Raw genomic sequence first — 6,072 nt, forward strand, 5'->3', positions numbered from 1 at the left:
CATCACTGTGGAGGAAATACGATTGGGGATTAAGAAATTGAAGCTTGCCAAGTCTCCAGGCCCTGATGGGTTTGGTCCGGAATACTATAAATTAATGCCGGATCTTCTCGCTCTACCTTTGGGGAACTATTTTAATTTTCTTGCCATTCCTGATTCGGGTCCCTGCTGTAATTTAGCTCATATTACCTTGCTACCCAAACCGGGGAAGGATCCTGCCCAGGTTGGGTCCTATCGCCCGATTTCGTTGTTGAACCAGGATGTTAAGCTCCTGGCAGCTATTTTAGCGGCCCGCTTAAATTTGTTCTTACCTGAGCTCATAGGGGATGATCAGGTAGGTTTTGTCCCGCAACGTTATGCTTCTATGAATCTCCTTAAAGCATTGTCAGCATTGCATGAGCATCGGGGACGGGGGGCACTTCTGCGATAGCCGGCCTTGACATGGAGAAGGCCTTTGATAGTATATCTTGGCAATATCTTTTTTGGGTTCTGCAGGAGTATGGTATAGTAGGGCCTCTACTTTATTGGATTCAGGGTCTTTATAATACGCCACGGGCTCGTCTTCTCATCAATGGTGGTTTATCGACGCCTTTTCAGCTGTGTAGAGGGACGCGTCAGGGCTGCCCCCTTTCGCCTTTGCTGTTCGTCTTGGCTATTGAACCTCTTGCTATTAAAATTCGCTCTAGCTTTGAGCTTCGTGGCATCCAAATAGGTGACGCGGAGTGTCGTATTACCCTATTTGCAGACGATATTTTGCTATTCTTGGATCAGGCCCCAGGTCATTTGCTGGTAGCATTGCGATTGGTGGATGAGTTCGGTTCCATTTCTAGTCTTAAAGTGAACTGTGCGAAATCCGAGTTGCTGCCGCTCTCGGGGTTGGGGTGGGAGCCATGGCATGCTTCCTTGCCCATTCCTCCTGTGCGTAAACCAATGCGCTATCTCGGCATTTATCTGCATATGGATCCTCGGGTTATATATCGTAGTAATGTGGGGGCAGCCATTGATAAGATTGGAGCTCTCTGCGCTGCTTGGAGAGATCTTCCGCTATCTTTGCTGGGGAGGGCAGCTTTGGTTAAAATGGTACTTTTGCCCAAGATATTGTATCCTCTTCAAACGGTCCCTTTTTGGGTATTGCAGCGGGATGTCCAAAGGCTGCGTTCCCTTTTTACTACTTTTCTATGGCGTACTCGCCCAGCGCGTGTTGCATATGCAAAGTTGACACTTTCTAAGAGGGAGGGAGGCTTGGGATTGCCTGATGTTCGTGCCTACAATGTGGCGGCCCTTATGCGTTTTGTTCATGAAGGGGTGACGGGGGTGGCTAGGTTTACTCCACCGGGGTGGATGGCTGGTTGGTGTGCTCCTTTTACATTTCTGAATCTCCTACATACTTCCCGCGCGCCTGGTGTGCGAGGGGGTGTCCTGTCCTCTAAATTACAGTTCTTGCGGCCTTTTTGCAGGGCATGGCGTTGGTGGCGTGTTGCACAGGACTGGTCTCCCATTGTTTCTCCCTTTTTACAGCTGCAGGGCAATCCGAACTTCTTGCCAGGCCTCGGGCATTCCCCTTTCGAGGGGTGGGCCTCTCGGGGGGCTACCCTCCTTTTTCACCTACTAGACCAGGCCACAGGGGTCTTTTCCTCCTTTGCCCAACTCCAAGACCAGTGGGAGGTTCCTCGCTCTCAATTTTTTGCTTATTTGCAGGCTCGTCACTATTTTCAGAGTATACTGTTGCAGAATGGGTCAGCGGGGATGTGTGGCCCTCTTGAAGAGTTTCTTTTTAGTGTACCGGCCTCCCAAAGTTCTCTTTCTGTGTGGTATCGGGTGATCCGTTCTTCTGTTTCCTCGGGGCCTTTACACTCTCTTCGAGAATTATGGAACCGGGATCTGGCCACGTCTTATACTCCCGATACATTTCAGGAGCTCTTCCACTCTCTATATGTTTTTGTAAAATCCGCGGCTTGGCAGGAAACGCAGTTCAAGATCCTTCATCGGGCATACATAACTAAGGACAGGGGTGCCCGTATGGGTTTATGGGATACCGCTCTGTGCTCTAAATGCAAGCAGGCCCCTGGGACATTTTTGCATTCTTTTCTGGAGTGCCCTGAACTCACCCTATGGAATTTTTCCTTTACGCAGCTTCAATTGGTCATTCAGCATGATCTCGAATGGGATTATAAAACGCTGCTCCTGGGTGATCAAACCTTACTGGAAGCACAGGGACTTACTGTCCCTCAGCGCCGCTTTATTTATCTGACCCTTCTCACGGTTAAACGGACGATTCTACACTATTGGACACGGGATGGGGTCATTCCCTTGGACTACTGGCTTGGTCAGATGTCTGAGTTAGCGCGGTTCGAGCTGTGTTATCATAAACGATCCACTAATTCGGAAGTTCAGGCCTACCTGGCTCTGTGGAAAGCGTTCATGCAGCTGCCTCGGGTCTCTCGAATGGGGGACGGGAGGTAGGGGGGTGTGTGCATGGGGGGACACGTGTGGTGTGCGAGTGTTGGAATGAATGATATGTGTTGGATGGTGTGAGTGCAGTATTTGAGTAGGGGAGTTTTCAGGATGTTTCCTTCAAAAAATATAGTTAAATTTCTTTTGGGGTCCAATGGGCTGTTCTGGTTGGTGTGTTCTGTGGGCACGGTGGAGAGCTCTTAGTCGCTCCTATATATTTCTTTCTGGATTGGGGAGCGTTTTCTGTTTTGTAATCCTATTTGTTTATTTCATGCCTGTTGTACTAGTTTCTGACATTGTTGTTGCTTTTTCCGTTTTACGTATCCCCAGCACACCATGTATCTCTTATGCCATTACGGTGATTTTTTCTGATGCGGCTACTTGCCTTGTATTATAAAGTTTTGCAGTGCTGAGAACTGTTCTAAGCCGCTTGTGATCATGTTTATATTTTATTTTCTTGTATGCCCTTTGCCCTCTGTTTGACTTCAATAAAAATGATTTACAAAAAAAAAGAAAAAGGATGGTAAACGAGACTAAGAATGTTATAATGCCTTTTTATTGCTCAATGGTGTGACCTCACCTTGAGTATTGTGTTCAGGTCAGGTCTCCTTATCTTAAGCAAGATAGAGCGGCACTAGAAAAGGTTCAAAGAAGAGCGATCAAGATGATAAAGGGGATGGAACTCCTCTCATATGAGGAAAGACTAAAGAGGTTAGAGCTCTTCAGCTTGGAAAAGAGACAGCTGAGGGGAGATGATTGAAGTCTACAAAATCCTAATTGGTGTAGAATGGATAAAAGTGGATCGATTTTTTTTTTTTTTTTTTTTACTAAATCAAGATTTCCAAAACTAGGGAAAATTTGATGAAGTTACAGAGTAATACTTTTAAAACCAATAGGAGGAAGTATTTTTTTTCACTCAGAGAATAGTTAAGCTCTGGAATGCGTTGCCAGAGGATGTGGTAAGAGCAGTTAATGTAGCTGGTTTAAAAAAAAAAAAGTTTGGATAAGTTCCTGGAGGCAAAATCTATAAACTGCTGTTGAAAAAGATATGGGAGAAGCCATTCCTTGCCCTGGATTGGAATATTGCTACTATTTGGTTTTTTGCCAGGTACTTGTGAATTGGATTGGCCTCCGTGAAGACGAGATACTGGGCTAGATGGATCATTGGTTTGACCCAGTAAGGCTATTCTTATGTTTCTATCTTGGTACAGGCTTTTCAACTTTATTTGGATTACTGTAACAATCTTTATTCATCTCAGTCAGGTTATGTGCTAAGCTTCACATTTTGCAGTTTGATAGAACCACTTCTGCTCTGTTAAGTCTTCACTGGCTCCCTTTATAGGCCCACATCTTTTTTTTTTTTTAATTGGTCTGTTTGATGACTCTACTCCTGAACATTTTCTTGTTTTCTTTTCCTTCTAATTTTAGACTTTCAAGCACTAGAGATCTATATCTTGATTTTCAGTCATTTTCTAGAACTCAGCATATAAAAGGTTTTCTTAGCAGGCTGTCCAACTGTGACTATTCTTACCTCAAAATCTACGAGCTTCAACTTCTTATTCCTTTTGGAAAAATCTTAACATATACCTATTCAGAAAATTTTTGTTTTAACTATTTCATAGCATTTTTTGTTAATTTATATTGGAAGTTGGTGAAATACAAACGCCACATTACAATACAATTGTCTTTTACTCTCCATACCTGTAATTCTGTCACTTTCCTATCATTTTATGCTAGACTGTAAAATGATCCTGGCATAAAAAATGACAATTCATATTCTTTGAGCCTAACAAACCAAGCCCCCTTTTACTAAGTCACGGCAGAGGTTTCTACCACAGCCCAGAGCACTAAATGCTCCGATGCTCATAGAATTCCTATGAACGTCAGAGCATTTAGCACCCCAGGGTTGCAGTAGAAACCTATACTGTGGCTCAGTAAAAGAGGGCCCAAGTAGCTTAAAGGTCATTATCAAATTGGGTAACAGATTGTGTCTGGCAACAGCGTAAATGATGACAAATGAAAACTAAAAAGGTCCTCCTTTCTGCCAAGCAACAGCTCCACAAATTCCCATATGGAATCCAACACCCAGTACTCTTATAACCTCAGCATATTACCTCCAATTCTTTCTTATAGATCTAGCAATTTGAGAGCTGTAACTACCACTCCATATAGGTTATTCCCAGTGCTGTCCTGGGTTCTGCTGCTTTATTCAGATACTCCACAGCCTCATTTCCAGCTTCTTGCCTTTAGGGATCCTATATGTGCATCACATACATTTTTTAAATGCCACTACTGATTTTCTTTAGCACCTTCTCTGTGAGGAAATCCAAGGCATCTGACATTGTTGTCAGAGTCTACCCCCTTGGAGCTTCATAGGGAGGCCCCTAGTTCAAGGAACATCCTTTCCATTGAAAAAAAGTCACCTTCTTGAGCATCATTAACCTCTTTTAGGTATTCAAATAACATAACATTTGTATACCGCAATACCTTGCAGATCAATGCGATTAAAAAAAATAAGAAGGGCTGAACATCAACAGGGAGCTAGCTACATGTTAATCTTCACACAATTTCACATATAAATAATGTTACAAAAACTTTTTATATAAATACATTTTTAACAATTTCCTAAAATTCATATAGGATGTGGAAGTGAAAATTAATTGGCAAAGATCAGAATCCCAAATAGCTACTTGATATGATAGCAATCAATTGTAATATCTTTTATATCGGCAACCCCTAACTGAAGGGAATTCAAATAATGTTGAAATAGATAAAGAATGTCTAAAATTTGGAAATTTAGGGGTCCTTTTATTAAGGTGCAATAACCGATTTAGCGCATGCTAAAGATTATTGCGCTAAATCGGTTAGAGCACCATAATAAAATGACCCCTTAAAGTGTTCTATCAAATAACCAGGAGCCAAACCATATAGAACTTTATAGCACAGACATCCTAGCTTAAAGAACACTCTAGCCTCAACAGGGAGCCAGTGCAGTTTTCCATAATAGGCGTTATATGATCAATTTTTTTGGTTTAAAAATCAAATGAACCACAGTATTTTGAATCAGACAAAGGTGATCAAGATTCTTGCGATAACCACCTAATCTAAAATACTTAATACATGTGATTAAACTAATAATCTATAAGAATTATCATTAAAATTGGGTCTAATTAACCGAAGCTTCCAAAGTGTGAAAAAACACTTTTGAACTAAAACATCAACTTGTTTCTCATTGACAGATTCCTGTCTAGATGAACACCCAATATCTTAATAGTTGGAACAACAAGATAAGAAAGTCTATTTAGAACCAAGGTCTCTTCATTACATTTAGAAGGAGTAGCTAGGAAAAATCTAGTTTTATCTGAATTAAGTTTTAGTTTGAAATTCTTCATCCAATGGTCCACTAGTGAAATTATTTATTGAAGAAAGGAACTGAGAGGCCATATGTAACTGAGAAGATAGGGGGGTTACTTTAGTAATATTTATCATGTCTTTGGAGAATCTGTTACAAGTAAACAACTTCACTCTAAGGCTGGGAATAGGAACACTGTCAGATGCTGTTGCAGTTACCTTCAGGGCAATCGGGCTCTGCATTCTACAAGCATAAATGAAAACGAGCAG

Source organism: Geotrypetes seraphini, chromosome 1 (genome assembly GCF_902459505.1).
Source record: "Geotrypetes seraphini chromosome 1, aGeoSer1.1, whole genome shotgun sequence".
NCBI classification, from domain to species: Eukaryota; Metazoa; Chordata; class Amphibia; order Gymnophiona; family Dermophiidae; genus Geotrypetes; species Geotrypetes seraphini.